A 25,660-nucleotide genomic window follows, 5' to 3' on the forward strand; every position below is an offset into this window, starting at 1 on the left:
CCATCCCCTTACATGGTTAACCCTCTACGCCCAGTGTGGAGTGGAGAACAAGGATTTTGGTTATGCCTTGGTGGTATCGGCACTGGTACTCCAGGTCCCAGGGGGTATGTCCTGCATCCCCAGGAGGATGCAGTTCCCTGTAGTGCCCTGAGTGTCTCAGGGGCGCTACAGATGCAGACGGTGTTAAGATAGATGCATAACTTGGATTGCATCACTGTAAAATTATGGCCTTTTTAACAGGGTGGACAAGAGGGGCACCCCACGGTAGCAGCCAAGGGGGGAAAGTAGTGAGAGAGAGTGGGGTCGTCCATGCCATGGTATAGTTAATGCTTTCAGACCCATAACACGAACCCCAAATCCCCCCCACCCGCATCCCCCTCCCCCACGCGTCCCAGTATGGGCTAATTTATGTCCTCACCATCTCTGGGGAGTAGCCTCCCCATTCTTCTCCAGTGGTGACATTTTTGCAAAAGTCTTGTCCACAAAACTTCTTGCCCCATCGGGGGCCGTGAATGTCTCTGTATCTTCTCCTGGGGCAAAGATTTTAAGAACGGCTGGGAACTGCAGAGCAAATTTTATCTTCTTTATGAAAAGCTCTGTGTAGACATCACTAAAGGCTCTTTGTTTCTTTGTGACCACTGCCGAATAGTCACTGAATATTAGACTCTTATGACCCCTTACCACAGTGGGGGAAGTTTTCTTATGGAATGCTTGTAAAATGTTTGTTTTATCCACAGAGTTCAAATATCTGACAATCACTGGCCTGGGTCTTGGAGGTGTGTTTACACTTGTCTGCTGGGCTGGGGGTCCCACTCTGTGTGTGTCGCGGGCGGAGGGGCTGCGCTCACCACGCTCGGGTCCGGCGCTGCTGCTGCTGCTCGGTGGCTCGAGCGGTGGGCCGGATCCGGGGACTCGAGCGGCGCTCCTCGCCCGTGAGTGAAAGGTAGTCTAGTTTGGGTTTGGGGAGTTGGTCCGTGACGCCACCCACGGTTTGTGGAGTGGGACACCACTGCGCTGCTCTGGACGAGGATCCCGGGAGCGATGACAGGGAGCAGCCGAGATGTTTCTCTCCCCTCCGTGGGTAGGGGGGTTTTGGTGGTCCCGGGGCCCGGTGAGGTGTCGGGGAGGCAGGGTTGGGGAGGTGAAGGGTTGCGGGGGCAGCGCGATGCCAGATGGCACGGTGGTACTCACTCAGCCAAGAAGGGATACAGAGTCTCCGGTAAAACAAACGGCTGGATGGACGGGTCCCGCAGCTGGCTGCTGTGGTTACTCCCGGACAGGTGGTGGTGGCTGCCTTTCTCTGCACCTGTTGTGTATCTTCGGTCCCGATGGCTTCCCACTGGTAACCCGCTCCCCAGCTTAGATAGGTGCCGGAGGAGCCCCGTTTGCCCGCAGGCTCTGGCCCTGGGAACTCTAGCTGTGGCGGTAGCTGTATTTCCCTTTCTCTGTTTGGACGGTTGCCTTCAATCGGGTCTTTGCTGCTAGGAAACCCCGGAGGTTCCAGTCGCTAACGGATTTGACCTGTTTAACGGCGACTCCAAGCCTGGTCGGGGTCCGCAGGCCCTGTCGGTTTGTGCTGGGTTCTCTTCGCTCCCCAGTTCAGTACCGGCGGGCCACCGCCCGTCCCCGGTCCTACGGTTCCGCGTCAATCGGCCTCTCCTGCAGACGGCCACCACCGTCTGCCAACCTTGCTCTCTGTGCCCGGGCCACGTACCCGGACACGGTCAGTCTGCTCCTCTACTACCACTTCCCTAACTGATCTGACTTCCTTTTCCCGCCTCCAGGACTGTGAACTCCTCAGTGGGTGGGGCCAACCACCTGGCTCCACCCCACCTGGTGTGGACATCAGCCCCTGGAGGGAGGCAACAAGGATTTGTGTGCGGCTGATGTGCCTATCTCGGGGTGTGGGTTGTGTTGTTGCAGTACCTGTGATGACCTGGCTTGTCCAGGGCGCCACATTCCCCCTTGGTTAAATGCAGACCGTCCGCGGGCTGCCCGTCCATCACTGGTTTTAGTTTTGTAAAACTGCAAAAAAAAAAAAGGTAGAAAACATGTAAACATTGAACACAAGTATTTTTATGAAACTTCCCCTAACGGGAGGCACGGTACTTTTAACGTTACAAACGGTAGACATATTTATTTAAAACGGTCGGCTTCCGCTCTCCCACCCAAACAACCTGGCCCTGATGCTGCCCCTAAGAAGTGGGCAGCACCCCTTGACCCCAGTCCTGATCCAGGCTGCCCGAGCGGGAACGGGTACGGTGTTTCGCACCCTACGGTCACTGCAGGGGACCCCACATCCATGGGGGACTCCTGACCCCCCGGAGGATGGCCACCGGTCCCGGTGGTGGCTGGGCCCCAGCCTACTCTGCTGCGGGCTCTTCCTCCAATCTGCCTCTCCGGAGGCGGTAACGGAAACATGCCAACTATTTACATCCCACAAGTTTGTGGTTGCCCTGCGAGTTCTCGGGCATGTCCGTAAGTTGTTCCTTACGCACGGTGCAAAGGGTCCCTACGGGAACAAACTTGCCGGCAACGGCCGGTTCAATCACAGTTGACAATTAGATGATTTACTCGGTTGATTTTTTTCATTTACTAAGTCAACGGTACTGGTGGTCCCAACGGGGACAACAGTGCAACGGAGGGTCCGCTGCCTTACTGCTCGCTTTCTTGCTCCTCATCCGGCCCCGGGTGGAAAAACACGGGTACCAGCCCCTCCAGCGCATAACAGGCGCGACGGGGAAGGGCCGCCCGATATCCATTGTTTCCGCTCCGTGGAATGTAGGTGGCCTCCATATCGTGCAAGCCAGCGACTCCCTCTTCCTCCGAGACAGGTTCCATGTCTGGCCCGGAGTCACTATCATCCGTCCCTGCGCCAGGCAGGTTGCCGCCAGCTGCCGCAGTCTCCGGGCTCGCCACTCTTTCGGCTGCCGCTGCGAGGGGGGCGCAAGCCAGACGGACCAGCAGCGGCGGGGAGCGCGGGCAAGGAAGACGGAGGCAGTATGGGGGCTAGGGGCAGACCGGGTCCCTCAGCCGCAGCGGCCGGTCCCTCAGGGACACAGGGGCGTGGGTCACTCACCAGCTCCTCCATCATGGCCTCCAACCCGTACACCCGGGCGACCGCAACTAACTCCTCCACCTCTGCGGTCCACTGCTCCATCAGAAGACATATCTGATTCCGGTAGCGCCGGCAGATCCCCGCCGTTCGGGCCCTGAGCTATGCCGCTGTTCCGGGCACCGGCTCCGTAATCTCTGCGTGGCTGGACGGGGCGGACATGTTGGTAGCGGTCCCTTCCAGGAACCAAATATGGCCGCAGAGTCCTGGCGTCCCTGCTTTTATAGCCACGGTTTACATGCGGCCGGACGCCATCCGCCCCCCTTGGTCTTATCTCAGCACCTCCTCTTCAGGACGCTCGAGCGGGAAAATCTTCGCGCCCAAGATGGCGGCTTCTGAAATTTTTCGGCAGGACACCACCGGCGGGACACAAGGCACACCTTTACCAGCCGGTAGAACGGTAAGATCCTGTTCATGACGCCAAGTTGTCGCGGGCAGAGGGGCTGCGTTCACCACGCTCGGGTCCGGCGCTGCTGCTGCTCCTCGGTGGCTCGAGCGGTGGGCCGGATCCGGGGACTCGAGCGGCGCTCCTCGCCTGTGAGTGAAAGGGAGTGTAGTTTGGGTTTGGGGAGTTGGTCCGTGACGCCACCCATGGTTTGTGGTGAGGTTGGGACAGCACCGCTGCTCTGGACGGGGATCCCGGGAGCGATGACAGGGAGCAGCCGAGATGTTTCTCTCCCCTCCGTGGGTGGGGGGGTTTTGGTGGTCCCGGGGCCCGGTGAGGTGTCGGGGAGGCAGGGTTGGCGAGGTGCAGGGTCGCGGGGGTAGCGCGGTGCCAGATGGCACGGTGGTACTCACTCAGCCAAGAAGGGATACAGAGTCTCCGGTAAAACAAACGGCTGGATGGACGGGTCCCGCAGCCGGCTGCTGTGGTTACTCCCAGACGGGTGGTGGTGGCTGCCTTTCCCTGCACCTGTTGTGTATCTTCGGTCCCGATGGCTTCCCACCGGTAACCCGCTCCCCAGCTTAGATAGGTGCCGGAGGAGCCCCTTTTGCCCGCAGGATCTGGCCCTGGGAACTCTAGCTGTGGCGATAGCTGTATTTCCCTTTCTCTGTTTGGACGGTTGCCTTCAATCGGGTCTTTGCTGCTAGGAAACCCCGGAGGTTCCAGTCGCTAACGGATTTGACCTGTTTAACGGCGACTCCAAGCCTGGTCGGGGTCCGCAGGCCCTGCCGGTTTGTGCTGGCTTCTCTTCGCTCCCCGGTTTGGTACCGGCGGGCCACCGCCTGTCCCCGGTCCTACGGTTCCGCGTCAATTGGCCTCTCCTGCAGACGGCCACCACCATCTGCCAACCTTGCTCTCTGTGCCCGGGCCACATACCCGGACACGGTCAGTCTGCTCCTCTACTACCACTTCCCTAACTGATCTGACTTCCTTTTCCCGCCTCCAGGACTGTGAACTCCTCAGTGGGTGAGGCCAACTGCCTGGCTCCACCCCACCTGGTGTGGACATCAGCCCCTGGAGGGAGGCAACAAGGATTTGTGTGCGGCTGATGTGCCTATCTCAGGGTGTGGGGTGTGTTGTTGCAGTACCTGTGACGACCTGGCTTGTCCAGGACGCCACATGTGCTCTTTCAGCTTTTAGTTTGTCAGCAATCCCCAAAGCGTGAGGTATGTGCTCCATGCATATTGCCATTAACTGGTGTGGGGTGATGGCTTCTGGGAGCCCAATGATTCTTAAGTTGTTTCTTCTAGATCGATTCTCAAGACCATCAATCTTATCAGAAAGCTATTGGTTTAGCTTGATTCTTTGCAGCTCGGCTTGCAACTCCCCAAGCTCATCCTCATATGTGCTGATTCTGTTCACCATTGTCTCCATTTCTTGGATTCTTGGGGTTAACATCTTAACCACCTCAGCTGCCAGGGACTTAAAGGGAATGGTGAGTCTCCTCATCTGAGTTACCCCCATCCCTCCTGCTGGGTAAGCTGCATAACTATTTTACTGCTTTTGCTGGGCTTCTGTATGATCGGCGTTATTTTAGTACGACTGTTCCTCTGAACTAGGGGGGATTTTCCTCCCTCAGCCCATACTTGTGCACATACCTCTCCATTGCGTCTAAGGGGCATGCACACTTTCTCCTCATTTGTCTGCCTTCCATGCAAGCGCAGGAACCAGAAGTTGAAAAGCTTCCTGTGGAATCTTGACAATAGCCTTGTGTTTTGGCCAAACCTATTGGAAAAAGTTGGAGGTGCTGGGGATTGAACCCAGGATCTTGTACATGCAAAGCATGCGCTCTACCATTGATCTACATCACAAACATGTTAGCTAGCTTCTGATACAGTTCACATATACTGATTTTATACAGTGACTTTGGCAACAACATACTGAAAAGAAAATAATAATAATAATTTTATTTATATAGCGCCAACATATTCCGCAGCGCTTTCAATTCAGAGGGGACATGTACAGACAATGAGACAATACAAAATAACAAAATTCAGATACCAAGAGGAGTGAGGGCCCTGCTTGTAAACTTACAGTCTATGAGGGAATAGGGGAGGTACAAAAGGTGAATGGGGGGGAGGCTTGTCATATATGGTCCAGCCATCGATTTAATAGGGGATTCAAAACCAGCTGCATGGAACGGTCTTCAGCCAGAATTTATGCAGGTACAGAGTGTAAAAAAAGTACATTAAGGAATGGAATCTGAAGATACAGGGGACAAGAATTGGAAGTAAATTTTATGAAGGGCAGAATGGGATTAGATTAGATGAGGGAGGTGAGGTGATAGGCTAGTCTAAAGAAATGCATTTTTAGGGCTTGCTTAAAGGTGTGGCTGTTGGGAATTAGTCAGATTGTTCTTGGTAGTGTGTTCCAGAGCATTGGCTCAGCTCATAAGAAATCTTGGAGACGGGACTGGGAGGTTCTAAATTATTGAGGATGTCAGTCTTAAGCCATTAGCAGAACAGAGGGCAGGGGTGGGGTGATAGACAGTAATGAGGCAGGAGTTGTAGGACCATGCGGAACTGTGGAGAGCTTTGTGAGTCAGAGTGATAAGTTTAAATTGGATTTTGTAACGGATAGGCAACCAGTGCAATGACTGGCAAAGAGCAGAGGCATCAGTGAAGCAGTTGGAGAGGAAAATGATCCTGGCTGCAGCATTCAGAATGGATTGGAGAGAGGAGAGTTTAGTAACAGGGAGACCAATTAGTAAAGAATTACAGTAATCCAAGGAAGAATGAATAACAGTGACAGTAAGAGTTTTTGCAGAGTCGGTAAGAAAAGGTCAAATTCTAGAGATGTTTTTGAGGTGGAATTGACAAGAACGAGCAAGTGAACGAATATGGAGAGTGAAGGAGAGATCAGAGTCAAATATAACTCCAAGACAGCGGACTTGCTGCTGGGACATAATGGTAGAACCACACACAGAAATGGTAATATTGGGTTTGGGGAGGTTGGAAGAGGGAGGAAACAGGAGAAGTTCAGTTTTTGACAGGTTCAGTTTTAGATAGAGGGAGGACATGATGTTGGAGATAGCGGACAGACAATCACTAATGTTTTGTAATAATGCAAGGGTAATGTAAGGAGACGATGTATACAGTTGGGTGTCATCAGCTTAGAGATGGTACTGGAAACCAAATATGCTGATGGTTTGCCCAATAGGGGCAGTGTATACAGAGAAAAGGAGGGGGCCTAAGACTGAACTCTGGGGAGCCCCGACGGTAAGGGGAAGAGAAGAAGAAGAGGAGCCAGAAAAAGATACAGTGAATAGTGGCCAGAGAGGTAAGAGGAGAACCTAGAAAGAACGGTGTCCTTGAGCCCGATAGAGCAGAGCATAGTGGGGAGGAGCCGATGATCCACGGTATCAAATGCAGCAAAGAGACCCAGGAGAATCAACAGTGAATAGTGCCATTAGATTTAGCTGTTAGTAGATCATTACAGACTTTAGTAAGAGCAGTTTCAATAGAGTGTAAGGAGCTGAAACCGGATTGTAGAGGGTCGAAGAGAGAGTTATCTGACAGATATCGGATTAGACGGGAGTGAACCAAGCGTTCCAGGAGTTTGGAGATGAAGGGAGATTAGAGACTGGTCTGTAGTTTGCGGTGCATTTTTTGGTCCAGGAAAGGTTTTTTTAAGTAATGCGTGTATGCTGGCATGGTTGAAGGAGGAGGGAAAGACACCAGAGGAGAGAGAGAGAGATTGGATATTTTAGTTAGGTGAGTGCTGACAGCTGGAGTGACAGATTTAAGGAGATATGAGGGAATAGGGTCACTGGTCAGGTGGTAGGTGACTTCTTCAGTGACCGGATCAAAGGATGGAAGTGAGCTAGATGTAGTTTAGGAGGGCAAACAAAGTGTGGTGTCATGAGGCTGTGACAACATTTCCTGGCTTATATGGTCAATTTTTTCTTTAAAATAATTGGCCAGGTCGTCGGCGCAGAGGTTGGTGGTTGGGGCCAGAACTCTTGTTCCAAGAAGGGAGTGGAAAGTATCAAAGAGTCGTTTAGGATTGTTGGCTAGAGAGGTGATGAGGATGTTACAGTACACTTGTTTGGAAAGGTGAAGGGCAGCATTGTACGTTTTGAGCATAAACTTATAATGGATGAAATCTTCGGCAAGATTCGATTTTCTCCACAGACATTCAGCGCACCTGGAGAACCGCTGGAGAAAACGTGTTTGCAACGTGTGCCAGGGCTGCTGCCATCTGTGCCGAGTTGCTCTGCATGTAGCAGAAGCAGCATCATCCTGGGTGTGCTGCAGGGTTTCATTATAATGTTTTACAGCAGTCAGGACATGAGAGGGAAGATATTGGGGCCAATGATGATTGCAAATTTTTCAGAAATTTCTGTGTATCAATGGCATGTATATTCATATATGTGTGGTAAGTGGGGGTGTCCTGAGTGGATTGACAGTTCTTGACCAAGAATGAAACAAGGTTGTGGTCAGAGAGTGGGAGAGGGGAGTTAGAAAAATCATGCACTGAGAAGAGACGGGAGAAGACCAGGTCTAGTATATTCCTGCCTTCATGTGTAGGAGTGTTAGTTAACTGTGAAAGGCCAAGAGAGGAAGTTAGAGATAAAAGATGAGTGGCAGCTGGGGAGAGGGGATCATCAATAGGGATGTTAAAGTCCCCGATGAAAAGAGTGAGGAGGTCACAAGCTAGGAAATGTGGAAGCCAGGTGGCGACATGATCCAAGAACTGGTGAGTTGAGCCTTGAGGGTGATAGATAACTGCTATTTGCAGGGAGAAGGGTCTGAAAAGCCTGACAGTGTGGACCTCAAAAGAGGGGAAGGTAAGTGAGGGGACAGGAGCGATGACCTGAAAAGTGCAGTTAAGAGAGAGTAGCAGACCAACACTTCCACCTGATCTGTTGTCAAGTCTAGGGGTCTGAGAAAATTGTACGCCACCATGTGAGAGCGCAGCAGCATCCGTGGTGTCCGACTGCTGAATCCAGGTTTCAGCAAGGGCCAGGAGTTTAAGGGAATTGGAAAGGAAGAAGTTATGGATGAAGGAGAGTTTGTTACATGCTGATCATGGATTCCAAACAAAACAATTAAAGGAGACAGCAGGTGTGCAAAGTATAGTAATTAGATTTATGGGATTTTTGAGTAAAGCAGGGAAGGATTTGAAATTACTATTATAAGAAGGTCCTAGATTAGGTGCAATATCTCCTGCTAAAAAGAGAAGGAGAATAGAGAGAGTGAGCATGTGGTTAAGAGAATTATGAGAGTGTTTGTTATGTTGAATGGTGGGAGTGAAAGGTTCAGGATGGTTTATAATTTTGAAAAGAGCAAGAGAGCAGTACATAGGAGAAAGGAGGAGAGGACTAATATGGATGGAGGGTACTGGTTGTGTGAAAGAGCGATAGAAATGAGGGATTGAAGGAGCTAGCATATAAATAATACAAATACATAGGGTGGAAACATTTTGCAGCATAAAGGCAAGCTTGTTTGATTGTTTTGTATGCCTTACCTGTTCCCTGCCCTGTAAAACTGCCATGTATAACTGCTTTGCACTTATTAAAATCAGCACTTGAGAAATAGCTGCACAAATGCTTCCCCTTAGCTAAGTTTAGTTATATAGGAAGGTTTGTGCTTAGATCTGGGTCAATTTAACTCGTTAATCAATCAATCAATCAATCAGCTAACTTTGGACAACAGGAGGTGATAAGTTGCAAAACAAAAAAAATGCTTGCAAGCTAACATGGATCATAAACCTCATGAACATGACAGACAACATTACAGCATCCAAGAACAAAGTCAGAAAAAGAAGATGATCATATATCCATATAATTACCATAAGCAAAAAGCAAAGCTAAATCCAGCAGATGAGGAGAGATGATCAGATATACCTGTGTCCAAAGTAACCGCTACCTCCAGTGATAACAACCGTTTCCTGCAGAGATCGTGTGGTGGCCATCTTTTTTTTTGGTTTAAGACATAAAATCAGGTGAAGTCGGAGACTTCTAAGCCCTTCTCACCTCACTCCACCCCATCAGCGTTGGAAGTTTCACACGTCCCCATACAGACAAAAAGCAAAAAGCGCTTCACACCATTGCCAGAGTCGACGTACTTCCTCCGACAGCACCCACCCGCACATGCATCATTTGCTTTACCACTCAATCACCTTTACCAAATAACTGCGTTTGTTTGCCACATTTTTACAGATAAAACAAGAGACCTAGTTGGCATGAAAAGTAATCTATACAAAAGGACCAGGCTCCTCCCTTCCACAAGCTTCCAACACATCAGCACAACTCTGGAATCTATTGCCAAGGTAGAAACATAGTACGTTTCCCACTATAATCATAATGAGATCAGGTCAGAAATAGTGGGTGAATCTATCTATAGTGCTGGTGTAGTTTCCTAATAGAGGCACAAGCATTTACAGCTTTAAAATGGCCATGGCACTTTCAGAAGCTTCTTGTGTTAAAATGCTAATTTGCCTTAAAAAACCTAGAAATAAGGTGCCATATTTGAGGGTAAGGGTGCTTTGAAGTAATGTTGCCGACTAAGCTGTAGTGTGTGTACATGAGGAATAAGTCTTTTTCTGCTCCTTATATGTCTTGTATTCTGCATTTCACCAGTTTTCCTCTCTACAAGCTCTATCTTTAAATGTTCTGTGAAAATGGATGGGGATAGTCTATCTACTATGATCTCTTCCATACACAGCAGACAGAGCAGGTTTCCTGGACTTAATTCCTCAGTTACCATACAGATGAATGCAGCAGAAGTATGGAGTAAATTATAGAGCTATAGTAATCAGTGTAGATGTGAATCCAGCTCTGAGTTAAGTTAAAAGACTTGTTAGAAAGCTCAGCACATTCTTTCTGGGTCTCACTCTGCCTGTTTTCTCACTCTGCCTCCTCTATCCCTTCTCCATAGAGTATAGAAAAGATGTAATCTGACACCATGGTGATTTGGCAGGATGTTTTATCTCGATCACAATGGAGTTGAGCTGTTTTTTTCCAGAGTGGATGATTAATTCAGGAGGCATGCTAGAGAAAGAATTGGCTGATAAGTGGAGGAAAAAAAGCTAATTTCTTTGATAACGTATATTACAAAATTTCTTACATTTGACTGTGTACTGTAAGCTACATTTGTTAAAAGTACAGTTCCCGTTGAAGTAATTTTACTGATTGGTAAGGTATTGCTCTTACTTTATGCTGTATGCAGTGTTAAGAATCTGCAATAGATAAAACCTAGTCTTGCTATGTGAAATGCCAAAGAAAAGCTGTTCAAATGATAAAGCATCCTTGGGAGTCCTGACAATAATCTTGGGTGTTGGCCAAACATATAGGAAAATAAGTTGGAGATGCTGGGGATTGAACCCAGGACCTCACACATGCGAAGCGAGCGCTCTACCACTGAGCTACATCCCCAAAAGGTAGCCAAATAATGACACATTTCACATATACTGATTTTATGCAGTAACTTTGGGAACAACATACTGAAAAGAAAATGTTGCCGATAGTAGGCAGTGTGATCTTTGAGCTTAAAAGATAACCTTGGAGATGCCGGGGATTGAACCCGGGACCTCACACATGCAAAGCGTGCGCTCTACCACTGAGCTACATCCCCACTTTTTCACTTCATAAAAAACACTTGCACCAAATTGGTCAATATCTTTTAGTAAAGGCTTGTCATTTGCTTTACCACTCAATCACCTTTACTAAATAACTGCGTTTGTTTGCCACATTTTTACAGATAAAACAAGAGACCTAGTTGGCATGAAAAGTAATCTATACAAAAGGACCAGGCTCCTCCCTTCCACAAGCTTCCGACACATCAGCACAACTCTGGAATCTATTGCCAAGGTAGAAACATAGTACGTTTCCCACTATAATCATAATGAGATCAGGTCAGAAATAGTGGGTGAATCTATCTATAGTGCTGGTGTAGTTTCCTAATAGAGGCACAAGCATTTACAGCTTTAAAATGGCCATGGCACTTTCAGAAGCTTCTTGTGTTAAAATGCTAATTTGCCTTAAAAACCTAGAAATAAGGTGCCATATTTGAGGGTAAGGGTGCTTTGAAGTAATGTTGCCGACTAAGCTGTAGTGTGTATACATGAGGAATAAGTCTTTTTCTGCTCCTTATATGTCTTGTATTCTGCATTTCACCAGTTTTCCTCTCTACAAGCTCTATCTTTAAATGTTGTGTGAAAATGGATGGGGATAGTCTATCTACTATGATCTCTTCCATACACAGCAGACAGAGCAGGTTTCCTGGACTTAATTCCTCAGTTACCATACAGATGAATGCAGCAGAAGTATGGAGTAAATTATAGAGCTATAGTAATCAGTGTAGATGTGAATCCAGCTCTGAGTTAAGTTAAAAGACTTGTTAGAAAGCTCAGCACATTCTTTCTGGGTCTCACTCTGCCTGTTTTCTCACTCTGCCTCCTCTATCCCTTCTCCATAGAGTATAGAAAAGATGTAATCTGACACCATGGTGATTTGGCAGGATGTTTTATCTCGATCACAATGGAGTTGAGCTGTTTTTTTCCAGAGTGGATGATTAATTCAGGAGGCATGCTAGAGAAAGAATTGGCTGATAAGTGGAGGAAAAAAAGCTAATTTCTTTGATAACGTATATTACAAAATTTCTTACATTTGACTGTGTACTGTAAGCTACATTTGTTAAAAGTACAGTTCCCGTTGAAGTAATTTTACTGATTGGTAAGGTATTGCTCTTACTTTATGCTGTATGCAGCGTTAAGAATCTGCAATAGATAAAACCTAGTCTTGCTATGTGAAATGCCAAAGAAAAGCTGTTCAAATGATAAAGCATCCTTGGGAGTCCTGACAATAATCTTGGTGTTGGCCAAACATATAGGAAAATAAGTTGGAGATGCTGGGGATTGAACACAGGACCTCACACATGCGAAGCGAGCGCTCTACCACTGAGCTACATCCCCAAAAGGTAGCCAAAGAATGACACATTTCACATATACTGATTTTATGCAGTAACTTTGGGAACAACATACTGAAAAGAAAATGTTGCCGATAGTAGGCAGTGTGATCTTTGAGCTTAAAAGATAAGCTTGGAGATGCCGGGGATTGAACCCGGGACCTCACACATGCAAAGCGTGCGCTCTACCACTGAGCTACATCCCCACTTTTTCACTTCATAAAAAACACTTGCACCAAATTGGTCAATATCTTTTAGTAAAGGCTTGTCATTTGCTTTACCACTCAATCACCTTTACCAAATAACTGCGTTTGTTTGCCACATTTTTACAGATAAAACAAGAGACCTAGTTGGCATGAAAAGTAATCTATACAAAAGGACCAGGCTCCTCCCTTCCACAAGCTTCCGACACATCAGCACAACTCTGGAATCTATTGCCAAGGTAGAAACATAGTACGTTTCCCACTATAATCATAATGAGATCAGGTCAGAAATAGTGGGTGACTCTATCTATAGTGCTGGTGTAGTTTCCTAATAGAGGCACAAGCATTTACAGCTTTAAAATGGCCATGGCACTTTCAGAAGCTTCTTGTGTTAAAATGCTAATTTGCCTTAAAAACCTAGAAATAAGGTGCCATATTTGAGGGTAAGGGTGCTTTGAAGTAATGTTGCCGACTAAGCTGTAGTGTGTGTACATGAGGAATAAGTCTTTTTCTGCTCCTTATATGTCTTGTATTCTGCATTTCACCAGTTTTCCTCTCTACAAGCTCTATCTTTAAATGTTCTGTGAAAATGGATGGGGATAGTCTATCTACTATGATCTCTTCCATACACAGCAGACAGAGCAGGTTTCCTGGACTTAATTCCTCAGTTACCATACAGATGAATGCAGCAGAAGTATGGAGTAAATTATAGAGCTATAGTAATCAGTGTAGATGTGAATCCAGCTCTGAGTTAAGTTAAAAGACTTGTTAGAAAGCTCAGCACATTCTTTCTGGGTCTCACTCTGCCTGTTTTCTCACTCTGCCTCCTCTATCCCTTCTCCATAGAGTATAGAAAAGATGTAATCTGACACCATGGTGATTTGGCAGGATGTTTTATCTCGATCACAATGGAGTTGAGCTGTTTTTTTCCAGAGTGGATGATTAATTCAGGATGCATGCTAGAGAAAGAATTGGCTGATAAGTGGAGGAAAAAAAGCTAATTTCTTTGATAACGTATATTACAAAATTTCTTACATTTGACTGTGCACTGTAAGCTACATTTGTTAAAAGTACAGTTCCCGTTGAAGTAATTTTACTGATTGGTAAGGTATTGCTCTTACTTTATGCTGTATGCAGTGTTAAGAATCTGCAATAGATAAAACCTAGTCTTGCTATGTGAAATGCCAAAGAAAAGCTGTTCAAATGATAAAGCATCCTTGGGAGTCCTGACAAAAATCTTGGGTGTTGGCCAAACATATAGGAAAATAAGTTGGAGATGCTGGGGATTGAACCCAGGACCTCACACATGCGAAGCGAGCGCTCTACCACTGAGCTACATCCCCAAAAGGTAGCCAAAGAATGACACATTTCACATATACTGATTTTATGCAGTAACTTTGGGAACATCATACTGAAAAGAAAATGTTGCCGATAGTAGGCAGTGTGATCTTTGAGCTTAAAAGATAACCTTGGAGATGCCAGGGATTGAACCCGGGACCTCACACATGCAAAGCGTGCGCTCTACCACTGAGCTACATCCCCACTTTTTCACTTCATAAAAAACACTTGCACCAAATTGGTCAATATCTTTTAGTAAAGGCTTGTCATTTGCTTTACCACTCAATCACCTTTACCAAATAACTGCGTTTGTTTGCCACATTTTTACAGATAAAACAAGAGACCTAGTTGGCATGAAAAGTAATCTATACAAAAGGACCAGGCTCCTCCCTTCCACAAGCTTCCGACACATCAGCACAACTCTGGAATCTATTGCCAAGGTAGAAACATAGTACGTTTCCCACTATAATCATAATGAGATCAGGTCAGAAATAGTGGGTGAATCTATCTATAGTGCTGGTGTAGTTTCCTAATAGAGGCACAAGCATTTACAGCTTTAAAATGGCCATGGCACTTTCAGAAGCTTCTTGTGTTAAAATGCTAATTTGCCTTAAAAACCTAGAAATAAGGTGCCATATTTGAGGGTAAGGGTGCTTTGAAGTAATGTTGCCGACTAAGCTGTAGTGTGTGTACATGAGGAATAAGTCTTTTTCTGCTCCTTATATGTCTTGTATTCTGCATTTCACCAGTTTTCCTCTCTACAAGCTCTATCTTTAAATGTTCTGTGAAAATGGATGGGGATAGTCTATCTACTATGATCTCTTCCATACACAGCAGACAGAGCAGGTTTCCTGGACTTAATTCCTCAGTTACCATACAGATGAATGCAGCAGAAGTATGGAGTAAATTATAGAGCTATAGTAATCAGTGTAGATGTGAATCCAGCTCTGAGTTAAGTTAAAAGACTTGTTAGAAAGCTCAGCACATTCTTTCTGGGTCTCACTCTGCCTGTTTTCTCACTCTGCCTCCTCTATCCCTTCTCCATAGAGTATAGAAAAGATGTAATCTGACACCATGGTGATTTGGCAGGATGTTTTATCTCGATCACAATGGAGTTGAGCTGTTTTTTTCCAGAGTGGATGATTAATTCAGGAGGCATGCTAGAGAAAGAATTGGCTGATAAGTGGAGGAAAAAAAGCTAATTTCTTTGATAACGTATATTACAAAATTTCTTACATTTGACTGTGTACTGTAAGCTACATTTGTTAAAAGTACAGTTCCCGTTGAAGTAATTTTACTGATTGGTAAGGTATTGCTCTTACTTTATGCTGTATGCAGTGTTAAGAATCTGCAATAGATAAAACCTAGTCTTGCTATGTGAAATGCCAAAGAAAAGCTGTTCAAATGATAAAGCATCCTTGGGAGTCCTGACAATAATCTTGGGTGTTGGCCAAACATATAGGAAAATAAGCTGGAGATGCTGGGGATTGAACCCAGGACCTCACACATGCGAAGCGAGCGCTCTACCACTGAGCTACATCCCCAAAAGGTAGCCAAAGAATGACACATTTCACATATACTGATTTTATGCAGTAACTTTGGGAACATCATACTGAAAAGAAAATGTTGCCGATAGTAGGCAGTGTGATCTTTGAGCTTAAAAGATAACCTTGGAGATGCCAGGGATTGAACCCGGGACCTCACACATGCAAAGCGTGCGCTCTACCACTGAGCTACATCCCCACTTTTTCACTTCATAAAAAACACTTGCACCAAATTGGTCAATATCTTTTAGTAAAGGCTTGTCATTTGCTTTACCACTCAATCACCTTTACCAAATAACTGCGTTTGTTTGCCACATTTTTACAGATAAAACAAGAGACCTAGTTGGCATGAAAAGTAATCTATACAAAAGGACCAGGCTCCTCCCTTCCACAAGCTTCCGACACATCAGCACAACTCTGGAATCTATTGCCAAGGTAGAAACATAGTACGTTTCCCACTATAATCATAATGAGATCAGGTCAGAAATAGTGGGTGACTCTATCTATAGTGCTGGTGTAGTTTCCTAATAGAGGCACAAGCATTTACAGCTTTAAAATGGCCATGGCACTTTCAGAAGCTTCTTGTGTTAAAATGCTAATTTGCCTTAAAAACCTAGAAATAAGGTGCCATATTTGAGGGTAAGGGTGCTTTGAAGTAATGTTGCCGACTAAGCTGTAGTGTGTGTACATGAGGAATAAGTCTTTTTCTGCTCCTTATATGTCTTGTATTCTGCATTTCACCAGTTTTCCTCTCTACAAGCTCTATCTTTAAATGTTCTGTGAAAATGGATGGGGATAGTCTATCTACTATGATCTCTTCCATACACAGCAGACAGAGCAGGTTTCCTGGACTTAATTCCTCAGTTACCATACAGATGAATGCAGCAGAAGTATGGAGTAAATTATAGAGCTATAGTAATCAGTGTAGATGTGAATCCAGCTCTGAGTTAAGTTAAAAGACTTGTTAGAAAGCTCAGCACATTCTTTCTGGGTCTCACTCTGCCTGTTTTCTCACTCTGCCTCCTCTATCCCTTCTCCATAGAGTATAGAAAAGATGTAATCTGACACCATGGTGATTTGGCAGGATGTTTTATCTCGATCACAATGGAGTTGAGCTGTTTTTTTCCAGAGTGGATGATTAATTCAGGAGGCATGCTAGAGAAAGAATTGGCTGATAAGTGGAGGAAAAAAAGCTAATTTCTTTGATAACGTATATTACAAAATTTCTTACATTTGACTGTGTACTGTAAGCTACATTTGTTAAAAGTACAGTTCCCGTTGAAGTAATTTTACTGATTGGTAAGGTATTGCTCTTACTTTATGCTGTATGCAGTGTTAAGAATCTGCAATAGATAAAACCTAGTCTTGCTATGTGAAATGCCAAAGAAAAGCTGTTCAAATGATAAAGCATCCTTGGGAGTCCTGACAATAATCTTGGGTGTTGGCCAAACATATAGGAAAATAAGTTGGAGATGCTGGGGATTGAACCCAGGACCTCACACATGCGAAGCGAGCGCTCTACCACTGAGCTACATCCCCAAAAGGTAGCCAAAGAATGACACATTTCACATATACTGATTTTATGCAGTAACTTTGGGAACATCATACTGAAAAGAAAATGTTGCCGATAGTAGGCAGTGTGATCTCTGAGCTTAAAAGATAACCTTGGAGATACCGGGGATTGAACCCGGGACCTCACACATGCGAAGCGTGCGCTCTACCACTGAGCTACATCCCCACTTTTTCACTTCATAAAAAACACTTGCACCAAATTGGTCAATATCTTTTAGTAAAGGCTTGTCATTTGCTTTACCACTCAATCACCTTTACCAAATAACTGCGTTTGTTTGCCACATTTTTACAGATAAAACAAGAGACCTAGTTGGCATGAAAAGTAATCTATACAAAAGGACCAGGCTCCTCCCTTCCACAAGCTTCCGACACATCAGCACAACTCTGGAATCTATTGCCAAGGTAGAAACATAGTACGTTTCCCACTATAATCATAATGAGATCAGGTCAGAAATAGTGGGTGACTCTATCTATAGTGCTGGTGTAGTTTCCTAATAGAGGCACAAGCATTTACAGCTTTAAAATGGCCATGGCACTTTCAGAAGCTTCTTGTGTTAAAATGCTAATTTGCCTTAAAAACCTAGAAATAAGGTGCCATATTTGAGGGTAAGGGTGCTTTGAAGTAATGTTGCCGACTAAGCTGTAGTGTGTGTACATGATGAATAAGTCTTTTTCTGCTCCTTATATGTCTTGTATTCTGCATTTCACCAGTTTTCCTCTCTACAAGCTCTATCTTTAAATGTTCTGTGAAAATGGATGGGGATAGTCTATCTACTATGATCTCTTCCATACACAGCAGACAGAGCAGGTTTCCTGGACTTAATTCCTCAGTTACCATACAGATGAATGGAGCAGAAGTATGGAGTAAATTATAGAGCTATAGTAATCAGTGTAGATGTGAATCCAGCTCTGAGTTAAGTTAAAAGACTTGTTAGAAAGCTCAGCACATTCTTTCTGGGTCTCACTCTGCCTGTTTTCTCACTCTGCCTCCTCTATCCCTTCTCCATAGAGTATAGAAAAGATGTAATCTGACACCATGGTGATTTGGCAGGATGTTTTATCTCGATCACAATGGAGTTGAGCTGTTTTTTTCCAGAGTGGATGATTAATTCAGGAGGCATGCTAGAGAAAGAATTGGCTGATAAGTGGAGGAAAAAAAGCTAATTTCTTTGATAACGTATATTACAAAATTTCTTACATTTGACTGTGTACTGTAAGCTACATTTGTTAAAAGTACAGTTCCCGTTGAAGTAATTTTACTGATTGGTAAGGTATTGCTCTTACTTTATGCTGTATGCAGTGTTAAGAATCTGCAATAGATAAAACCTAGTCTTGCTATGTGAAATGCCAAAGAAAAGCTGTTCAAATGATAAAGCATCCTTGGGAGTCCTGACAATAATCTTGGGTGTTGGCCAAACATATAGGAAAATAAGTTGGAGATGCTGGGGATTGAACCCAGGACCTCACACATGCGAAGCGAGCGCTCTACCACTGAGCTACATCCCCAAAAGGTAGCCAAAGAATGACACATTTTACATATACTGATTTTATGCAGTAACTTTGGGAACAACATACTGAAAAGAAAATGTTGCCGATAGTAGGCAGTGTGATCTTTGAGCTTAAAAGATAACCTTGGAGACGCCGGGGATTGAACCCGGGACCTCACACATGCAAAGCGTGCGCTCTACCACTGAGCTACATCCCCACTTTTTCACTTCATAAAAAACACTTGCACCAAATTGGTCAATATCTTTTAGTAAAGGCTTGTCATTTGCTTTACCACTCAATCACCTTTACCAAATAACTGCGTTTGTTTGCCACATTTTTACAGATAAAACAAGAGACCTAGTTGGCATGAAAAGTAATCTATACAAAAGGACCAGGCTCCTCCCTTCCACAAGCTTCCGACACATCAGCACAACTCTGGAATCTATTGCCAAGGTAGAAACATAGTACGTTTCCCACTATAATCGTAATGAGATCAGGTCAGAAATAGTGGGTGACTCTATCTATAGTGCTGGTGTAGTTTCCTAATAGAGGCACAAGCATTTACAGCTTTAAAATGGCCATGGCACTTTCAGAAGCTTCTTGTGTTAAAATGCTAATTTGCCTTAAAAACCTAGAAATAAGGTGCCATATTTGAGGGTAAGGGTGCTTTGAAGTAATGTTGCCGACTAAGCTGTAGTGTGTGTACATGAGGAATAAGTCTTTTTCTGCTCCTTATATGTCTTGTATTCTGCATTTCACCAGTTTTCCTCTCTACAAGCTCTATCTTTAAATGTTCTGTGAAAATGGATGGGGATAGTCTATCTACTATGATCTCTTCCATACACAGCAGACAGAGCAGGTTTCCTGGACTTAATTCCTCAGTTACCATACAGATGAATGCAGCAGAAGTATGGAGTAAATTATAGAGCTATAGTAATCAGTGTAGATGTGAATCCAGCTCTGAGTTAAGTTAAAAGACTTGTTAGAAAGCTCAGCACATTCTTTCTGGGTCTCACTCTGCCTGTTTTCTCACTCTGCCTCCTCTATCCCTTCTCCATAGAGTATAGAAAAGATGTAATCTGACACCATGGTGATTTGGCAGGATGTTTTATCTCGATCACAATGGAGTTGAGCTGTTTTTTTCCAGAGTGGATGATTAATTCAGGAGGCATGCTAGAGAAAGAATTGGCTGATAAGTGGAGGAAAAAAAGCTAATTTCTTTGATAACGTATATTACAAAATTTCTTACATTTGACTGTGTACTGTAAGCTACATTTGTTAAAAGTACAGTTCCCGTTGAAGTAATTTTACTGATTGGTAAGGTATTGCTCTTACTTTATGCTGTATGCAGTGTTAAGAATCTGCAATAGATAAAACCTAGTCTTGCTATGTGAAATGCCAAAGAAAAGCTGTTCAAATGATAAAGCATCCTTGGGAGTCCTGACAATAATCTTGGGTGTTGGCCAAACATATAGGAAAATAAGTTGGAGATGCTGGGGATTGAACCCAGGACCTCACACATGCGAAGCGAGCGCTCTACCACTGAGCTACATCCCCAAAAGGTAGCCAATGAATGACACATTTCACATATACTGATTTTATGCAGTAACTTTGGGAACATCATACTGAAAATAAAATGTTGCCGATAGTAGGCAGTGTGATCTCTGAGCTTAAAAGATAACCTTGGAGATACCGGGGATTGAACCCGGGACCTCACACATGCAAAGCGTGCGCTCTACCACTGAGCTACATCCCCACTTTTTCACTTCATAAAAAACACTTGCACCAAATTGGTCAATATCTTTTAGTAAAGGCTTGTCATTTGCTTTACCACTCAATCACCTTTACCAAATAACTGCGTTTGTTTGCCACATTTTTACAGATAAAACAAGAGACCTAGTTGGCATGAAAAGTAATCTATACAAAAGGACCAGGCTCCTCCCTTCCACAAGCTTCCGACACATCAGCACAACTCTGGAATCTATTGCCAAGGTAGAAACATAGTACGTTTCCCACTATAATCATAATGAGATCAGGTCAGAAATAGTGGGTGACTCTATCTATAGTGCTGGTGTAGTTTCCTAATAGAGGCACAAGCATTTACAGCTTTAAAATGGCCATGGCACTTTCAGAAGCTTCTTGTGTTAAAATGCTAATTTGCCTTAAAAACCTAGAAATAAGGTGCCATATTTGAGGGTAAGGGTGCTTTGAAGTAATGTTGCCGACTAAGCTGTAGTGTGTGTACATGAGGAATGTCTTTTTCTGCTCCTTATATGTCTTGTATTCTGCATTTCACCAGTTTTCCTCTCTACAAGCTCTATCTTTAAATGTTCTGTGAAAATGGATGGGGATAGTCTATCTACTATGATCTCTTCCATACACAGCAGACAGAGCAGGTTTCCTGGACTTAATTCCTCAGTTACCATACAGATGAATGCAGCAGAAGTATGGAGTAAATTATAGAGCTATAGTAATCAGTGTAGATGTGAATCCAGCTCTGAGTTAAGTTAAAAGACTTGTTAGAAAGCTCAGCACATTCTTTCTGGGTCTCACTCTGCCTGTTTTCTCACTCTGCCTCTTCTATCCCTTCTCCATAGAGTATAGAAAAGATGTAATCTGACACCATGGTGATTTGGCAGGATGTTTTATCTCGATCACAATGGAGTTGAGCTGTTTTTTTCCAGAGTGGATGATTAATTCAGGAGGCATGCTAGAGAAAGAATTGGCTGATAAGTGGAGGAAAAAAAGCTAATTTCTTTGATAACGTATATTACAAAATTTCTTACATTTGACTGTGTACTGTAAGCTACATTTGTTAAAAGTACAGTTCCCGTTGAAGTAATTTTACTGATTGGTAAGGTATTGCTCTTACTTTATGCTGTATGCAGTGTTAAGAATCTGCAATAGATAAAACCTAGTCTTGCTATGTGAAATGCCAAAGAAAAGCTGTTCAAATGATAAAGCATCCTTGGGAGTCCTGACAATAATCTTGGGTGTTGGCCAAACATATAGGAAAACAAGCTGGAGATGCTGGGGATTGAACCCAGGACCTCACACATGCGAAGCGAGCGCTCTACCACTGAGCTACATCCCCAAAAGGTAGCCAAAGAATGACACATTTCACATATACTGATTTTATGCAGTAACTTTGGGAACAACATACTGAAAAGAAAATGTTGCCGATAGTAGGCAGTGTGATCTTTGAGCTTAAAAGATAACCTTGGAGATGCCGGGGATTGAACCCGGGACCTCACACATGCAAAGCGTGCGCTCTACCACTTAGCTACATCCCCACTTTTTCACTTCATAATAAACACTTGCACCAAATTGGTCAATATCTTTTAGTAAAGGCTTGTCATTTGCTTTACCACTCAATCACCTTTACCAAATAACTGCGTTTGTTTGCCACATTTTTACAGATAAAACAAGAGACCTAGTTGGCATGAAAAGTAATCTATACAAAAGGACCAGGCTCCTCCCTTCCACAAGCTTCCGACACATCAGCACAACTCTGGAATCTATTGCCAAGGTAGAAACATAGTACGTTTCCCACTATAATCATAATGAGATCAGGTCAGAAATAGTGGGTGACTCTATCTATAGTGCTGGTGTAGTTTCCTAATAGAGGCACAAGCATTTACAGCTTTAAAATGGCCATGGCACTTTCAGAAGCTTCTTGTGTTAAAATGCTAATTTGCCTTAAAAACCTAGAAATAAGGTGCCATATTTGAGGGTAAGGGTGCTTTGAAGTAATGTTGCCGACTAAGCTGTAGTGTGTGTACATGAGGAATAAGTCTTTTTCTGCTCCTTATATGTCTTGTATTCTGCATTTCACCAGTTTTCCTCTCTACAAGCTCTATCTTTAAATGTTCTGTGAAAATGGATGGGGATAGTCTATCTACTATGATCTCTTCCATACACAGCAGACAGAGCAGGTTTCCTGGACTTAATTCCTCAGTTACCATACAGATGAATGCAGCAGAAGTATGGAGTAAATTATAGAGCTATAGTAATCAGTGTAGATGTGAATCCAGCTCTGAGTTAAGTTAAAAGACTTGTTAGAAAGCTCAGCACATTCTTTCTGGGTCTCACTCTGCCTGTTTTCTCACTCTGCCTCCTCTATCCCTTCTCCATAGAGTATAGAAAAGATGTAATCTGACACCATGGTGATTTGGCAGGATGTTTTATCTCGATCACAATGGAGTTGAGCTGTTTTTTTCCAGAGTGGATGATTAATTCAGGAGGCATGCTAGAGAAAGAATTGGCTGATAAGTGGAGGAAAAAAAGCTAATTTCTTTGATAACGTATATTACAAAATTTCTTACATTTGACTGTGTACTGTAAGCTACATTTGTTAAAAGTACAGTTCCCGTTGAAGTAATTTTACTGATTGGTAAGGTATTGCTCTTACTTTATGCTGTATGCAGTGTTAAGAATCTGCAATAGATAAAACCTAGTCTTGCTATGTGAAATGCCAAAGAAAAGCTGTTCAAATGATAAAGCATCCTTGGGAGTCCTGACAATAATCTTGGGTGTTGGGCAAACATATAGGAAAATAAGTTGGAGATGCTGGGGATTGAACCCAGGACCTCACACATGCGAAGCGAGCGCTCTACCACTGAGCTACATCCCCAAAAGTTAGCCAAAGAATGACACATTTCACATATACTGATTTTATGCAGTAACTTTGGGAACAACATACTGAAAAGAAAATGTTGCCGATAGTAGGCAGTGTGATCTTTGAGCTTAAAAGATAACCTTGGAGATGACGGGGATTGAACCCGGGACCTCACACATGCAAAGCGTGCGCTCTACCACTGAGCTACATCCCCACTTTTTCACTTCATAAAAAACACTTGCACCAAATTGGTCAATATCTTTTAGTAAAGGCTTGTCATTTGCTTTACCACTCAATCACCTTTACCAAATAACTGCGTTTGTTTGCCACATTTTTACAGATAAAACAAGAGACCTAGTTGGCATGAAAAGTAATCTATACAAAAGGACCAGGCTCCTCCCTTCCACAAGCTTCCGACACATCAGCACAACTCTGGAATCTATTGCCAAGGTAGAAACATAGTACGTTTCCCACTATAATCATAATGAGATCAGGTCAGAAATAGTGGGTGACTCTATCTATAGTGCTGGTGTAGTTTCCTAATAGAGGCACAAGCATTTACAGCTTTAAAATGGCCATGGCACTTTCAGAAGCTTCTTGTGTTAAAATGCTAATTTGCCTTAAAAACCTAGAAATAAGGTGCCATATTTGAGGGTAAGGGTGCTTTGAAGTAATGTTGCCGACTAAGCTGTAGTGTGTGTACATGAGGAATAAGTCTTTTTCTGCTCCTTATATGTCTTGTATTCTGCATTTCACCAGTTTTCCTCTCTACAAGCTCTATCTTTAAATGTTCTGTGAAAATGGATGGGGATAGTCTATCTACTATGATCTCTTCCATACACAGCAAACAGAGCAGGTTTCCTGGACTTAATTCCTCAGTTACCATACAGATGAATGCAGCAGAAGTATGGAGTAAATTATAGAGCTATAGTAATCAGTGTAGATGTGAATCCAGCTCTGAGTTAAGTTAAAAGACTTGTTAGAAAGCTCAGCACATTCTTTCTGGGTCTCACTCTGCCTGTTTTCTCACTCTGCCTCCTCTATCCCTTCTCCATAGAGTATAGAAAAGATGTAATCTGACACCATGGTGATTTGGCAGGATGTTTTATCTCGATCACAATGGAGTTGAGCTGTTTTTTTCCAGAGTGGATGATTAATTCAGGAGGCATGCTAGAGAAAGAATTGGCTGATAAGTGGAGGAAAAAAAGCTAATTTCTTTGATAACGTATATTACAAAATTTCTTACATTTGACTGTGTACTGTAAGCTACATTTGTTAAAAGTACAGTTCCCGTTGAAGTAATTTTACTGATTGGTAAGGTATTGCTCTTACTTTATGCTGTATGCAGCGTTAAGAATCTGCAATAGATAAAACCTAGTCTTGCTATGTGAAATGCCAAAGAAAAGCTGTTCAAATGATAAAGCATCCTTGGGAGTCCTGACAATAATCTTGGGTGTTGGCCAAACATATAGGAAAATAAGTTGGAGATGCTGGGGATTGAACCCAGGACCTCACACATGCGAAGCGAGCGCTCTACCACTGAGCTACATCCCCAAAAGGTAGCCAAAGAATGACACATTTCACATATATTGATTTTATGCAGTAACTTTGGGAACAACATACTGAAAAGAAAATGTTGCCGATAGTAGACAGTGTGATCTTTGAGCTTAAAAGATAACCTTGGAGATGCCGGGGATTGAACCCGGGACCTCACACATGCATAGCGTGCGCTCTACCACTGAGCTACATCCCCACTTTTTCACTTCATAAAAAACACTTGCACCAAATTGGTCAATATCTTTTAGTAAAGGCTTGTCATTTGCTTTACCACTCAATCACCTTTACCAAATAACTGCGTTTGTTTGCCACATTTTTACAGATAAAACAAGAGACCTAGTTGGCATGAAAAGTAATCTATACAAAAGGACCAGGCTCCTCCCTTCCACAAGCTTCCAACACATCAGCACAACTCTGGAATCTATTGCCAAGGTAGAAACATAGTACGTTTCCCACTATAATCATAATGAGATCAGGTCAGAAATAGTGGGTGAATCTATCTATAGTGCTGGTGTAGTTTCCTAATAGAGGCACAAGCATTTACAGCTTTAAAATGGCCATGGCACTTTCAGAAGCTTCTTGTGTTAAAATGCTAATTTGCCTTAAAAACCTAGAAATAAGGTGCCATATTTGAGGGTAAGGGTGCTTTGAAGTAATGTTGCCGACTAAACTGTAGTGTGTGTACATGAGGAATAAGTCTTTTTCTGCTCCTTATATATCTTGTATTCTGCATTTCACCAGTTTTCCTCTCTACAAGCTCTATCTTTAAATATTCTGTGAAAATGGATGGGGATAGTCTATCTACTATGATCTCTTCCATATACAGCAGACAGAGCAGGTTTCCTGGACTTAATTCCTCAGTTACCATACA

At 43.8% G+C, this 25,660-nt stretch overlaps 20 non-coding genes across 20 annotated transcripts; all 20 read right to left on the reverse strand.

The window, feature by feature from the left end:
* Window positions 1–10,866: 10,866 nt before the first annotated feature.
* TRNAA-CGC (transfer RNA alanine (anticodon CGC)) lies at window positions 10,867–10,938 on the reverse strand. The gene has a single exon. It is a non-coding gene; the product is annotated as a tRNA-Ala (tRNA).
* A 127-nt stretch (window positions 10,939–11,065) lies between these two features.
* TRNAA-UGC (transfer RNA alanine (anticodon UGC)) lies at window positions 11,066–11,137 on the reverse strand. Its single transcript has one exon. It is a non-coding gene; the product is annotated as a tRNA-Ala (tRNA).
* A 1,267-nt stretch (window positions 11,138–12,404) lies between these two features.
* Window positions 12,405–12,476, reverse strand: TRNAA-CGC (transfer RNA alanine (anticodon CGC)). The gene has a single exon. It is a non-coding gene; the product is annotated as a tRNA-Ala (tRNA).
* A 127-nt stretch (window positions 12,477–12,603) lies between these two features.
* TRNAA-UGC (transfer RNA alanine (anticodon UGC)) lies at window positions 12,604–12,675 on the reverse strand. Its single transcript has one exon. It is a non-coding gene; the product is annotated as a tRNA-Ala (tRNA).
* Window positions 12,676–13,943: 1,268 nt separating this feature from the next.
* On the reverse strand, window positions 13,944–14,015 carry TRNAA-CGC (transfer RNA alanine (anticodon CGC)). The gene has a single exon. It is a non-coding gene; the product is annotated as a tRNA-Ala (tRNA).
* Window positions 14,016–14,142: 127 nt separating this feature from the next.
* TRNAA-UGC (transfer RNA alanine (anticodon UGC)) lies at window positions 14,143–14,214 on the reverse strand. The gene has a single exon. It is a non-coding gene; the product is annotated as a tRNA-Ala (tRNA).
* A 1,268-nt stretch (window positions 14,215–15,482) lies between these two features.
* Window positions 15,483–15,554, reverse strand: TRNAA-CGC (transfer RNA alanine (anticodon CGC)). Its single transcript has one exon. It is a non-coding gene; the product is annotated as a tRNA-Ala (tRNA).
* A 127-nt stretch (window positions 15,555–15,681) lies between these two features.
* On the reverse strand, window positions 15,682–15,753 carry TRNAA-UGC (transfer RNA alanine (anticodon UGC)). The gene has a single exon. It is a non-coding gene; the product is annotated as a tRNA-Ala (tRNA).
* Window positions 15,754–17,021: 1,268 nt separating this feature from the next.
* Window positions 17,022–17,093, reverse strand: TRNAA-CGC (transfer RNA alanine (anticodon CGC)). The gene has a single exon. It is a non-coding gene; the product is annotated as a tRNA-Ala (tRNA).
* A 127-nt stretch (window positions 17,094–17,220) lies between these two features.
* TRNAA-CGC (transfer RNA alanine (anticodon CGC)) lies at window positions 17,221–17,292 on the reverse strand. Its single transcript has one exon. It is a non-coding gene; the product is annotated as a tRNA-Ala (tRNA).
* Window positions 17,293–18,560: 1,268 nt separating this feature from the next.
* On the reverse strand, window positions 18,561–18,632 carry TRNAA-CGC (transfer RNA alanine (anticodon CGC)). Its single transcript has one exon. It is a non-coding gene; the product is annotated as a tRNA-Ala (tRNA).
* Window positions 18,633–18,759: 127 nt separating this feature from the next.
* On the reverse strand, window positions 18,760–18,831 carry TRNAA-UGC (transfer RNA alanine (anticodon UGC)). Its single transcript has one exon. It is a non-coding gene; the product is annotated as a tRNA-Ala (tRNA).
* Window positions 18,832–20,099: 1,268 nt separating this feature from the next.
* Window positions 20,100–20,171, reverse strand: TRNAA-CGC (transfer RNA alanine (anticodon CGC)). The gene has a single exon. It is a non-coding gene; the product is annotated as a tRNA-Ala (tRNA).
* Window positions 20,172–20,298: 127 nt separating this feature from the next.
* On the reverse strand, window positions 20,299–20,370 carry TRNAA-UGC (transfer RNA alanine (anticodon UGC)). The gene has a single exon. It is a non-coding gene; the product is annotated as a tRNA-Ala (tRNA).
* Window positions 20,371–21,636: 1,266 nt separating this feature from the next.
* On the reverse strand, window positions 21,637–21,708 carry TRNAA-CGC (transfer RNA alanine (anticodon CGC)). The gene has a single exon. It is a non-coding gene; the product is annotated as a tRNA-Ala (tRNA).
* A 127-nt stretch (window positions 21,709–21,835) lies between these two features.
* Window positions 21,836–21,907, reverse strand: TRNAA-UGC (transfer RNA alanine (anticodon UGC)). Its single transcript has one exon. It is a non-coding gene; the product is annotated as a tRNA-Ala (tRNA).
* Window positions 21,908–23,175: 1,268 nt separating this feature from the next.
* Window positions 23,176–23,247, reverse strand: TRNAA-CGC (transfer RNA alanine (anticodon CGC)). Its single transcript has one exon. It is a non-coding gene; the product is annotated as a tRNA-Ala (tRNA).
* A 127-nt stretch (window positions 23,248–23,374) lies between these two features.
* TRNAA-UGC (transfer RNA alanine (anticodon UGC)) lies at window positions 23,375–23,446 on the reverse strand. Its single transcript has one exon. It is a non-coding gene; the product is annotated as a tRNA-Ala (tRNA).
* A 1,268-nt stretch (window positions 23,447–24,714) lies between these two features.
* On the reverse strand, window positions 24,715–24,786 carry TRNAA-CGC (transfer RNA alanine (anticodon CGC)). Its single transcript has one exon. It is a non-coding gene; the product is annotated as a tRNA-Ala (tRNA).
* Window positions 24,787–24,913: 127 nt separating this feature from the next.
* On the reverse strand, window positions 24,914–24,985 carry TRNAA-UGC (transfer RNA alanine (anticodon UGC)). The gene has a single exon. It is a non-coding gene; the product is annotated as a tRNA-Ala (tRNA).
* Between the last annotated feature and the right edge of the window lie 675 nt (window positions 24,986–25,660).

This window comes from Anomaloglossus baeobatrachus, chromosome 1, assembly GCF_048569485.1.
Source record: "Anomaloglossus baeobatrachus isolate aAnoBae1 chromosome 1, aAnoBae1.hap1, whole genome shotgun sequence".
NCBI classification, from domain to species: Eukaryota; Metazoa; Chordata; class Amphibia; order Anura; family Aromobatidae; genus Anomaloglossus; species Anomaloglossus baeobatrachus.